Raw genomic sequence first — 14,576 nt, forward strand, 5'->3', positions numbered from 1 at the left:
AGTTATGAGGAGACGGATTGGATACGTGTGCCATCCATCTCCAGGCTGTTCCCGCTTCAGGATGGCTGCATTCAGCCTAATGGAGTCCTTAGGAGGGTATGGGGGCCAGAAGACCCCTTCAATTATCCCCTTCAATCCATGTGTTTGGCACAATTTTGGTTGCACCACTGCTGAAATTTATAATGCACCACTGGGCCATTTCTTTCTTTGAGCTAGGGGATTTCAAAGACTGTATAGAACACAAAGCACACCAAAATTAACTTGTGAACTGATGAACATTTTGGACATTTTAATCTGTATGAATGATGGGAATGGCGAAGAACTGTAATTTGTCAGGGTGAAGTATGGGGGCCTGCCCGTAATTCCGACGCCTCATTGTTCCGACGCCTCAATGTTCCGAAATATTTCTCATTAGATCGACATGCCACCATGCCGACGGTTAAATGTTCCGAAAACGGAACCCATTGGTCTGAAGGTCCGTTTGTCCGACTTTTCAAAAAGGAGGCGAATTAGGTCGACGGTTCAATATGCCGAATAGGCCTACATATAAAGAGTTTTATACCTCGCTCTCTCTCACTCTCTCTCCAAAATACAACATAGGCCTACATATCACGTTCATGATGAATATTGGAGAGCAAAGTGACAACGCTTCACTTCATTTTGACAGGGTGTTTCAGCCCCATGGACAGAGAGCGTAGGTCTAATTCTCAACACGGGCACGAACACGCATACACACACACACACAAAAACACTTGACTAAGTACACGGTATGAGGTATAAGTTTGACTAAATCAATACCAGCGAAATTATTTAGGCTAAAGCCCACTGTAAACACAGTAAACAACACATATAGGCCCACACACAGCTACTAATGATAACATTTTTTACTTGTTTTTCACTCACCGCTTGACTTCTTTACGGGAAAGGTATTAGTCCTTGTATAACGTGCGCTACATAAATTCACCTCTTGTGACCGTTCAAGCCCACATCAACTGTCTGGCTTGGTGAAGTGCACTGCTGGAACTTAGCCTATCGTCTTTTATTTTTGGTTTCATAATCACACATGTGGAATTGGCCTATTTGGCATATTGAACCGTCGGCCTAATGCGCCTCCTTTTTGATAAGTCGGACTAACGGACCTTCGGACCAATGGGTTCCGTTTTCGGAACATTGAACCGTCGGCATAGTGGCATGTTGATCTAATGGGAAATATTTCGGACCATTGAGACGTCGGAACAATGAGGCGTCGGAATTACGGCATGGCACCGACCGAACTATGTACTTTTTGGGTTGTTTTGGTTTGGTTTTTAAGGTTTTATCAAGCTGCTGCAGGATTTCTGACTGTTGCCCTAAGCATTGATTTAATTTTCCGCCTCTTTGACCAGCGGGATGTCATTGTGAAAGTTATTAGTAGAAATTAAATAAAAAATATTGTTTTGCTTACTTTGTGTGCAATAGTGATCTGTAAGAGAACAGAAAAGACAAGTCAGTGTTAAACAGCAATTTAAATACAGATACAGTGTGATTGTACTTTATACATATGTACTCAGGTAACCAAAAGGTTTCCCCTGTAATATTCCCCCAATATTTGTATCTGCTGTATCTTGTATACTGTGCGTTCACACCAAACGTGATGGGGCGACAAGATCCCATACAAAGTGAACGGCGAATTATTCGCTCGAGAAAACCGGAGACACGTTTAGGTTTGTCGCGCCACACTTTCGCCCTGAACAGGCAAGCACGTTCACGAGGATTTGTGCCGCGACAAATTCGCTCGAGTTGAAATATTTCAGCTTTGACCCTGCGTTCACACCAAAAGATGCATTTGCTGCCCGAACGCGTTGTCGCCGAAGTTTTGCGGCGCAGCAAATGTTTTGCAGTTTTGTAGCACGGGAAGTTTCGCGGCACGGCAAGTTTTGCCCGCGGTGCTACTGAATTCATTCACAACCATGGCCGACATTACGAGCATTGCATGTCTTTACCTGTTGTGGAAGAGGGAGAGACGTCGGAATGCCCGTAGTTTATGGGTTCATGAGACCATTCGGAGCCTGGAAGGCTGGTGCTGCCTGGCACCCAACTGGGTTTTGTTTGGGGTTGTTATTCTAGCCCTTTAGCATACTCATAGTTTAGTTTAACTGTAAACACAACTACACTACAGAATGCTGTTTTGTAGGTTTTTTCGAGTTACTAAATAAATGTAACGGTAGTGAACTCTAGGTCACTCCAAGGGAGTAACACTGATTGGCTGTTACGGCATGTCATTCAGTGGCAACGCTGTTGAACGCTGATTGGCTGTCATCATACGTTTGCTGCCGAAAAGTTGAAATATTTCAACTCGAGCAGCATTTGTCGCGCCGCAAAATACGTGAACGCGCCCGCCTGCGCTGTGCTGCAAATCAAATTTTGCTGCCGGTTTTCTCGCCAGCAAGTGCTCCAGCAGCAAACCTGCAACGCGTCTCTACATTCACTTTGAATGGGATCTTGCTGCGCGGCAACTTTTTGCATCTTTTGGTGTAAACGCAGGGTAACGCGAATTTCGCGTGATGACAGCCAATCAGCGTTCAACAGGGTGGCCACTGAGTGACATGTGTAACGTAACAGCCAATCAGCGTTCAACCGGTGTGTGTGTGTGTGTAACAGTTGATCAACTGATTAAGTACGCTACCAAACGCATAAGGTAGCACTTTTTGATATGGTAGCATGATTCGATAGACTCTGATACTGTATAATAACGTCTTTATTGGAGTTTTCAGGGGTACAGTATGTATTTTACACCAGTACTACAGTGTCATCGCGCGCATGCGTAGAACCACTAGATAGCGAAAACTGACAAGGGAGCAGAAATTGGTCGAAGGCAGGTTGCACTATGCTAGCGTTGGTGCCGGTGTTCACCGGCGGTCAGAAGAAAAAGCGGTGCTGTTTTAATAGATTTCACGACATCCATCCATGTATCTGCTGCCTACTTAGCAATTGGTATAATGGTACAGATAGCCTATATTTCGAGCTAGCTAACACAAAAATAAACTGGACTCTGAGGTTTTGCTAACTTATTGTAACCTGTTGGAAGATAACGACGATAGCCATCAGCACGAAGCTACATTAACTTTGGCAGATTTTGACATTGATTTAACAAAATCTATTTCAATGACTGCAGTACTGCGTGGGTTACCACCATGTTAACGAGTAACAGTAGTTGATTTGGTACAATTCATTCATATCGAACATTACATAATCAAGCTTACCTGATCGTATGGGTCAAGGGTCCAGAAATGAGATGTGTCCGGTGAAGTACGTTGGTCTACCACCCGATGATCTCCCGGTCAACCATAAATCGATGGATTTTCAATCGTTTTTCCCGGTCAACTATATCTCGATGCATTTTCAATCATATTTCCCGGTCAACTAGGACTATATATCAATGCATTTTCAATCATATTTCCCGGTCAACTATATATCGATGCATTTTCACTCATATTTCCCGGTCAACTATATATCGATGCATTTTCAATCATATTTCCCGGTCAACTATATATCGATGCATTTTCAACCATATTTCCCGGTCAACTGTGTCAATGGCTTTTCAACAACGGTCGTTTCCCAGTCAACTCTAAATCAATGACTTTTCAACACATTGGCAATATCGCCCGGTAACCCAAATAACAATGCTTATTCCATCATAAAGATATTATTATAACTTTATTCAAGACACAGGAAGGTCCACATAGACAGCACACTACATATATACACACACACACACACACACACACACACACACACGCGCATATACAATATATAAAACATTTAAGAAGGAATGCAAATGAGGCATTATCAATTATAATACAACACATAATTAAAACACATACAAGCTTCGGGTCCAATGTTTCCAGAAGCAAGATGAGAGCCTTGTGTCACTCTGAGAGATATCAATTAGAGACACAATAATCGTATTCAAAGACCCAGTCAATCTGCCCATGAATCTATACATAAACTTTCTCAGAACAGCATTGAAAGTGGGCACATTGTTTGTCACAAACATTTCACTGGCACTACCCCCCCTGGGAGTTTTAAAGGGCAACTTCACCCATTTCACATAAGCTTTGTATTTTTAGAACCCCCCGCATATTTTTGAATGGTCTAGCATCATTCCCTTATTTTCTGGAGAGACTGGAGAGATCCGTATCGATCTCCAACACTTCCTGTTTTCAATGACGCAATATGACGATTTTTGCGTACAAGAAAATAGGAAGTGTAAGAGGGGATGATTCTCGTCAGACTACAACCACTAGTCCCACCCCCCTCTAGGGGGTGGGACCCACTGACGCTACAGACCTATTAGAGCAGTGCCAGTGGGTGGGACTTCACCAGCAGAAACTAACATCCACAGCGTCTGAAGCTAAGATAACAGAGGCTGTTCATAAAACTGAAGTACATTGGCGGAGGGTACTGGATCTGACATAGAAGATGGCTCCATGCAAAAGTTCACAATTTCGAAAGAAATACAAACGAGGACTACCGTATTTTCCGCACTATAAGGCACACCGGATTATAAGGCGCACCTTTAATGAATGGCCTATTTTAGAACTGTTTTCATATATAGGGCGCACCGGATTATAAGGCGCATAGAATAGAAGATACCGCAGTCAAACGTTTGACTGGGGTTGCGTTATGCATCGACTAGACCGAGCTGTGCTAAAGGGAATGTCAACAAAACAGTCAGATAAAGTCAAAGTTTATTAAGCGTTCTGACAACTCCGGTCACTCCCATGGTAACGATGTTCAAACGTTAATGTGCATATTAACAATATCTGATCAATATCAATATCTCTTAACAATAAGCTCACTTTTTCAGTTCATTCCCCGTCTACGAATCCCTCGAATTCTTGTGTGTCCGAATTGAACAGTTGGGCGAGTACGGCATCCAACATGCCCGGATCCCTCTCATCATTATCCGAGTCAGTGTCGCTGCTGTTGCCTGGCAGTTCAGTGATTATTCCTGCCTTCGTGAAAGCTTGGACCACAGTTGAGACTGTTATATCAGCCCAGGCATCCACGATCCATTGGCAGATAGTGGCGTAAGTCGCCTGGCGCTGTCTCCCCGTCTTGGTGACTTGGTGACGTGATGTTCGCCTTCTTGGCCCTGTCCACACGAAGCCGATTTTTTGGGTGAAACTGCATAATGCTACGGCCACACCAAACGCGTGTAACGTGCCTAACTTGACGCTTGATCATTGTGTGTCACAAAAATGGTTCAACGCGCCAACGCGTCTGTGGCTGCGCTGGATTTAGGAGTCCGAGGTAGGAAACCCAAACGCCGCCGTGTTTGGGTGCATGAGAGAGTTTAGATCGGGTTAGATTAAATAATCTCGGATATAAATAACAATAATCGGGTTAAATAACTTCACATGGTGTGTCTGGTGTGTTTCCAGCATTCGTAGTGTTGATCAGCAGATAGTCCACCATGACGTTGAGGTTGCTTAGCAACCAGAGACGCTGTCCATGCAAGTGAATGGAGCGTTCCCTCTTCGTCATAACTATCAAACCAAACATTCTTCACATTCAACGAGCGAACATTATGAAAGTAAAATGCACATTTCTCGCTAAAAATGTTTACATAAACGCATTTAATGGCGTAACTATGTTACTATTTCCACCCAGAATAAAGAAAGATGTCGGCCGTATGCTTCTGTGCAAGCGTCACTACTCTCTGCCAGTGACGTCGGGTCAAGCTCCACGCTGATTTGTTCCATTAGTAGATGGAACAAGGAGGTGTCCGATAGGCGGAGATGATCAGCGGGAGTGGCCGCCAGCGAAGCTGTGCATGGTGGGAGTTGTTGTCTTCAATCCACAAGCGCCAAAAAGTCACTTTCTGCCTTTTCTCGGTCAAGACGGCACCAAATTAGAATTTTATTTTATTATTCGACTACATATAGGACCCAATTTGAATACATATTCATGCCTCCACCGGTGAAATGCTCCTTTAAGCAAAATTCTCAGAGCATCATTATATGCCACATGAAGTTTTTTCATTTTCGCTTTACAGTAATTACACCACAGGTGCACAGTATACATTGGAGTGCAATACGCTTTGAAGAGCGATATTTTAACATCAGTAGTACACATGTAGAATTTGCGAGCCAGCATGTTTGCCTGCCCATACAGTAAACCACACTGACGCTGCACATCATCATCATCACAGAGGTCATCTCTTATCACGTGTCCCAGACATTTAACCTTCTTTACAACCACTAGCGGTTCACCTGCCAGTGAGAAAGAAGGAAAGACAAGCTTCCTATCCTCCATGGTTCTAGCAATCAGTACCACACTCTTCGTTGAGTTAAATTTGATGTCATACATTAAGCCATATTGAGAGCATATTCTAAGAAGCTGCTGCAGGCCAGCACTGGAGGGAGACAGTACCACCAAATCATCAGCGTATAGCATATGATTAATGAGGTTATCCCACACCAAACAGCCAGTTCTACACTCCTTTAGCTCTTCAGATAGATGATCCATGTACAGATTGAATAGTAGCGGGGACAGAATTCCGCCCTGCCGCACTCCATTGGAGACATAGAAGGGTGTGGATATACTCATCCCCCACCTAACTTGCATAGTTTGGTGAGAGTACCAGAACTGCAGTATCCTAATTATATAAGAGGGGACCCCTCGCTCAAGTAATTTAGCAAACAGTTTCCCATGATTGATACGGTCAAAGGCTTTTGACGCATCCAGGAAACACATGAAGACTGTGCTATTTCGTGATCTGTACCTATGGACAATTTCTTTAAGTGCATAAATACGCAGATCAGTTTCATGCTTACTCTTAAAGCCAAACTGGTTATCTGTTGATGCTATATAATCTGCAAGCCTATCCATAAGGATCCCTTCTAGTACCTTGGACAGTAAACTTGCAAGTGCAATAGGCCTATAGTTATCAATACTAGTTAATTGACCAGTCTTATTTTTAACTACAGGTATCAACAAGACAGATAACATGGATCCTGGGAGTATGCCATGCTTCATTAACCCAGAAAAGCATAGAGCAAATAACACTGAAATATTTTGGCTAGAGTATTTCAGATGTTCTGCTGTTATTTTATCCTGCCCACAGGCTTTGTTTATTTTAAGTTTCTCAATAGCATAAGATACTTCATCTGGTCGGATGACTACACCATCACTGTGAGGTATTTCACCTATGTTAAAAACATCACTCTTCACACAGTTAAAAATGTTCTCATAGTGTCTCCTCCAAAGCTCTGCAATGTTTTCAGGCTCAGTAATGCCATCAATGCTAGAAGGCAGTGGCATCTTGCTGTTGTTTACCACCTTCACCTCCTTCCAGAACTCATATACATTATTAATTTGTAACTTCTGATAATAATAGATCAATGTTATTCCAATGTTGCTGCCATCAACATTAGATAACATCAGGTTTCATCGATATGTTAATGGTGATTAAACATTTTATTGCATTGAAATTTCAATATCAACCATAATGATGATTCAGATGGAAAATCTATATTTATTCAATGTTTGCTTGCTGTCTGGGACAATGCTATTCATTTTTTTTAAGAATCCCATTAATTTCCTATGGAAAATTACTTTTTACTCAATAGCTTCCATGGTATGGCACCCAACCCCCCCCCCCCCCCCCCCAAACCAATGCAGAACTAGTCTACTAGATGGTACTAATTACACACCTGAAGATAAAGCCCTCCACATTTTGTGATCCATAAACCCCTTTCAAGTTGAAAAACGTAAAAAATGTTTTCAAAGGTCACTAATTTCATCTGATTTTCACGAAACCTGACACACAAGATGATCTTTAGACCAAACCCCACAAAAAAATGAACCGTCTCATTGTTCAATAGCAAGTTTATTTCCCCAAACCCAAACAAAAACCAAGCCATTCCTGGCCAAGGCCAAAGCCGAGAGCCATGCCAAACCAAATGCCAGTCCAAGGATGTCCAACTACTTGACCCCCATATTGCTGGTCATCTGCACAGCACACAGAGCCATTCTTTTTTTTTTAATTCTTCCAGGGTCCTGGTGTCCATATTGGCACACAGGGCATGGAACCACCGGTCACATTCATCACACTGGATCTGTTGAATTGAAAAACGAATGTATTATTTATTCATGTACATCAGGGGCGGACTGGCCATCGGGAGGTTCGGGAGATTTCCCGAACGGCCGGTCGATTTTAGGCCGAGCCGGCCGGCCGTAATTCTTTTCGATTTTTTTTATTATTATTATTATTTTTATTTTTTTTATTACATATTTATATTATATTTTTTGTTGTAAAAGATGTAAAAAAAAATATGAAAAAGTTAAGTAAGCCGTGATTTGGGACGGCCTGCGGCCGGATATTTGCTTACAGCGCGAAACGGAGCTCTTGCCTGACGGTGAAACTGGGCCGATATATTACTGTCAATTTAGAGGGGGGAGCGCCCCCACAGTGTATGGGGGCAAAGCGAGCGGCCGAACGGCCCCTCCCAACTTGGACTGCTCCGCGGTCTGTCATTTCTGATTGGCTCAGCCTGACACACGGCCGGGTCACTTACTTCTCGTTGATCTCACTGAAGTTACACCGAAATACGAAAATGTCAAAAAGGGGTTGGAGAGGAAAAAGAATTGGGTGGCACTCAGAAGTTGAGGTTGAAAAGGAAAAAAATGTTAGAGCAAGACGCAGCCAAATGTGCTAAATTAACCGACCATTTCCGTGGAAAAGCCAAGGTTGACGGCGACGCCCCTGTCAGCGAGACCAATGGTGAGGCGGGAACAGGACACAGCAGCATAGCTATGACAGGTGCACTAGCGAGCATGTTTGGCAATATAATAATGACTTAAACTAATTATGGAAGTAGGCCCTACCAGAGACGTCGGAGAACTATTCATAATATTGTAATGCCCACGGAAGAGGCAGTGAATGAAGTGTTGATTAGAGAGCGATTTATTAGATACCACCGCTAATAAACCATTGGAACACTTCAACACCGGTAACCACAGCAACGGACAACAAACCCCGGCCCGCCCCCATCTCCCAAACCCTGTGTATGTGTCAATGACAATTTTTTTCCACTAAAATAATTCTATCTTGCACTATATAGATCATTTTCAGCCTTGATTTACCTTTCTAGGCACATGCAATTTCTAATATTTTGTACATGGACAAGATTGCTTATAAAATATTTCCCAGTGATCTTCACAATATTCTAAACACATGCACATCCCAACATTGACATGCAGTTGCAATGCACATATCCACGGATAAGGACTAATTTTTATTATTTTACAACGGGGCAAAATTGTACGCGCGCTATTCCTGCGGTCTCATAAAAGGCCTCTCCATCCCAAAGTCCCGGGCCAAATTTTTGGGCCAGTCCATCCCTGATGTACATGATTTCAGTTGGTAGGAACACTTAGGTTTAAGTGGTATGTCCCAGGCGGCGGGGAAGTACATCTGTGACTGCTAAAAGTAATATTATTACAGTACATTACATTACTTAGTTAGTTGCTACCAACACTGAATGTCACATCACGATTCCACATTTAACTGCAGCTAACAACAACTCACCCAGTCTGTATTGGCAGGTGCATCTCCAGGGGGCTTATCAGCTCCACACATTGCGCACACTTCATCATCAAAGATCGAAAGAAAGTGTTTTCGCAAAATACAATTAATCTGAATTGCAGTGCCTTTAAGTTTTTTATTATTATTCATCATTTAAGTTATTGTACCTGATGCTTCAAGGACTTGGAGTCCCATATTTCTCCTGGCTTCTTTGATGGCTTTCTTGGAGGTGTCAAAGTCAATGTGGGGCGACTGAGGGAAGGCTTCCATTACTGCTCTGGCCATCTAAATTAACAACACTGTATTTATTGAAAATGTCTTCCTCTTTTAATAGATAACTAAAGCATTTGTAAACACATGCATGACGGTGAGGATTCACAGAAATCTTGTGTGTGTACAGAAACACCTAAATGGAACCTTATTTCAAACACAAAAACATTATGTTTCCACTATACTACATAGTTCAACTTACTTCGACAACAATTAAGCCACAACTGCAACCATCCTTTTGTACTGGGTGAGGTATTACTCCTCCTTTCCAGTGAATATCCACCCAGTCAGTTTTTCCATGGGATGTCCTCCTCATCTTCAAGTATTCCCTGAAGAAGTGTGATGTTGTGATGTAATAATTTTCTTTAGGTTTGTATTCACTTATAATGCATATGGACAGATCTTCAAACATACCACAGATTACTGACTTCAGACAATAAGAAACAGCTGCCATTGGTGAATATAAGTAAACATGACTGACTTAAAATGTTTACAATTCTAGCTTGAACATTTACTGTAGTCTCTGGGCGGCGTGTGTAGAGTCCTCAAGCTCAGAGGACGCTGGTGATGGATCCATTTGAAACACTGTTCCAGAATTTGCGTGAATGTACTGTGAAAAAAGAGGGTATACTGTAATCAATACTTTATTTCACGATGTGATAGCAAACATCTGAACGAACATTAAGAAAGCAACAAACCAGCATGTTCCAATGATTGTTATTCACGTGGACGAACGATAGTACTGCCTCATACTTTTCAAAGTTGACCTACAGCATGAATTTTTTTTTTTGATGATTTAAAAATTCCTTTAATGCATTTATATTGCATTAGACAAGCAGTGAGAGGAAGCGGTTGAAAGATGCCTACCTCTCCTGTCAACCACAGGTGTGGCCGTAGTGAAAGCAGCTCAGAGTGGTGAATAATGAGGCTTCAACCCTTCATTTGGGATGGAAGCACTGCAACAATCACCTCTGTTGATCTTTTTCCACAGTGCGTTTAACTGAAAGTCAGGATTAACATTTAATGAATGCAGCAATTAAGGTGTATGATCTATGGTTTAAGTCTATGATGTGAAATGAGAGCTGCTATAAAAATGCAATAACTCTATTGCATCCTAAATTACTCTGCCTAGACCATAGGGCAATGAGGAGGAAAAATAAACATGAAACTGAACCTGTCAATCAAAAAACTTTACAGTAGCTAAAAATACAGTTATATTGCATCCTCATTGTCTCTGCCTAGGCCCTAGGGCAGGGCTATTCAATAACAAATTCTGTTCGGCCAGATTTCTGATAATTGATAATTATAATTATCACAGCTGAAAAATAATTAAAATAAACATCTATGGTGAAATATGACCTAGGCATAATTCTGAAAACAAAATAGTGCACAATATTAGACCTATCAATAGCCAGTTTCCGTTTTGAATTTTGGCAGTTTTATTTTTCCCTAGGGCCTAGGGCAATGAGGAGGAAAAATTTAATTCTAGGTCTAAAAAATTATATTTTCCTTCGGTGTGTCTAATTAGTACCTGTGTGTGTGTGTGTGTGTGTGTGTGTGTGTGTGTGTGTGTGTGTGTGTGTGTGTGTGTGTGTGTGTGTGTGTGTGTGTGTGTACTATTAAGCTCTAACTTGTTCATTACCTTCCATGCCATTGTACTAATCCTCACCTGTTGGTTTGGCAGGTCAGATGAGGGCGGGTGGCTTTCACCTGGACTAGCAGGAGTGACCAGTTTGGGTGAAGACAGGTGAAGGACGTCAGCAGGGCAGAGGGGTGAGGGCGGGCGGCTCTCAGATGGGCAGTCAGGAGTGATCAAAGGTTCAGGCTTCTGAGATGTAGTGTACAGATCACAAGAACAATTGACACTAATCTATGATTCCGACATGCCTGTATATTTTTCAAGAATATATGGGCATACTGCGTCAAAAGACAATTGTTGGTATCCTTACGATGAGTGCTCTGTAATGTTTTCAATGAGTATGACCTTTACCTTGGAAGATGTTTGGAAAGTAAATGCCTTCTTCCTTGGTGCCACGTACACTCCCCGTCTCCTTTGTTGCTTCGGTTTCCATTTTTCTGTTTCCACCCGATGTTTCTACAAAACCAAACAAAATTTTAATGGCCGGTTTCACAGAATTAACCTATAGATTTTGCACACTTTCATTCAGGCAATTCATTGCCTACACATGCATTCATGCATACAAGGAGTTGGTGTGCATTCATGGAAAATATACACGTATATACTTTATATACAAACATCTACAGTGGTATGACACCATAAAAACTCCCATGCCTCTTCCAGAAAAGTTAGTTTGTGAGTGTGAGTGAGTCAGAGACTGAGTGTGCACATAGGTATTTAAGTAGAAATAGCATATCACCTTCTGCTTCCTCTTTCTCTTCAATGAGTCGGCATATTCCCTTAGCAGGGCATCCATGCTGCCTTTATAAATGGACACAAAATCGTCCATTCTGCTGAAGCGCCTGCTCATCAGCCTGACTTTTTTCAAGTCCCACTGGCTCTTCTCCATGATCCCCTGTGTTCTGTTGTCCTGTGTGTAGTTCTGGATTGAAACATAGTAATTGTGATCAATTTCAACATTTTGGTCAACAATTTGTAAGCAAAATCAATGCACCAACACTAAACGAGTGCTAGGAATAAATCAGGAAGGGGGTCTTTGTCTGCCTTCAACCCATTCGGGAAACAAACACACACTCAGGGGTGTGACATTATTAAGGACACACTGGTCACCCGAAGCAGTGGGCAGCCACAGTGCAGCTCCAAGGGAGCACTGGAGCAGTGGTTGTGCATGTGCCATGTTATATCACAGTATTTTCTAAGGAACATGCCGATATGAGCAACATGACGTTTTTATTATCTTTGATGTGATCATTATACCTGTGTAGCTGTACTTGCTGCTTTCTGAAATGTTTTAGACAGCTGCACATAAACTGGACCTGTCCCGTGGCGTCCAAGGTCACCTAATAGGGTAGGGGGAATATTTTTTTTTAATTTATGGGACAATTTATGTACAGGACATCACATAGAGCTAGAATAAAAAGGTTGGGGACTTTTATTTGGTTGGGCAGGCTGTGTTTACTTCAGACTAACCCAGGAGGAGGCCAGTCCACAAAGGAGCTTGAGGAAGGAGATGCTGCAGAAGATTGAAATTGGTTGAATTTTACTGTAGACAGCAGGTTCTGTCTAGTTCTAGGTCTACAGTAGGTACTAAGACTTATGTGTTATCTGTCAAGGGTTTTTTGTTTTGTTTTGTATGTTTGTACGTTTGTTTCGGCGATTCTGTCCTCTTTTCTCTGAGCACAGAGTCTTTAGAACCCCTGCTGTTGGGACTCCATCCCTGCAAGCCTGAGTCATAAATGTCCTCGCCAAGCCCCTGAAGTTTCTCCAGAAACAAGCTCCTAGGGAGCTTGGTTTGGAGTGCCTCCGTCAGCACCTCCCTTTCGCCTGCACGAACTGGCCTGCGTACCAGCTGCCTCCTGCTGTGCCGCAGAAATTCCCCCGTGAAGTTCAAATTGGCCATCAGGGAGTCATCCTCAATGGTTAGCTGAACCTGGACAGGGCAATCCTTAAAGCAACAATAGGCAGATGATGTGAACAGGGGCCCACACCTCCCTGATTCCACTGTCTTTACAGCATGCCGCTTGAAGGCAAAGCTGCAGTAGGGGTTAACCTCCTTGATGCCCTTTGACATCATCACTGTCCATTGGAGGCTGGAAAACTGCCGCTTCACCTGGGTCTTCCTCAGTGCCTGCCAGTCTTCTTTAGAGACAAAAAAAAGAATGAACAAAATATTCGTCTGGGCTGGAGGCGGCGGAGGATGCAGGTGACATGGCACAGCTGTCAGAAGGGCTGGTGTTGCAGGGCGTGGGTGCAGGTGATGCTGTGGGGCTGGTGTGGCAGGAGGGTGCATGTAAAGCTGAGGGGCTGGTGTGGCAGGAGGGTGCAAGTGATGCTGAGGGGCTGGAGGGTGCAGGTGATGCTATGGGGCTGGTGTGGCAGGAGGGTGCAGGTAAAGTTGAGGAGCTGGTGTGGCAGGAGGGTGCAGGTGATGCTGAGGGGCTGGAGGGTGCAGGTGATGCTGAGGGGCTGGAGGGTGCAGGTGATGCTGAGGGGCTGGAGGGTGCAGGTGATGCTGAGGGGCTGGAGGGTGCAGGTGATGCTGAGGGGCTGGAGGGTGCAGGTGATGCTGAGGGGCTGGAGGGTGCAGGTGATGCTGAGGGGCTGGTGTGGCAGGAGGGTGCAGGTGATGCTGAGGGGCTGGAGTTTTGTTTTTTTTCAGTAATAAAAAAAAATAATCGGTAAAAATGAATGATATAATTATAATTAAGAAAATAAAAGAGAATTGGCGCTCCGAGAATTGGCGCACTTCCTTACAAGACCGGTAACCATAGCAACGCCGGTAAACAAAAGCACTTTGATTCTGGCTGTAGTGCTCCCCTTACTACAGCCATCCGGAGGCGCACAGAGCTTTTGGCCGTGATATTATCTATAAAATTATATTATATTATTATATATAGAACGTAATAAGACGCTGTCACGAGTGTGAGAGGAGAGCAAGCAACCACGAACTTGCTCGCCTTCTCTGTCTGACGCGTCTATTGCTATCAGACGTGGGGCCGCTCATATATTCCCCTACATTTCCGAAAATGGACTTGACCTGCAAGCTGTTTATTGGATAAACGCATTTCCCAATCCCAGGAGCCTTTGCTCCAT

This window comes from Gadus chalcogrammus, chromosome 15 (assembly GCF_026213295.1).
Source record: "Gadus chalcogrammus isolate NIFS_2021 chromosome 15, NIFS_Gcha_1.0, whole genome shotgun sequence".
NCBI lineage: Eukaryota > Metazoa > Chordata > Actinopteri > Gadiformes > Gadidae > Gadus > Gadus chalcogrammus.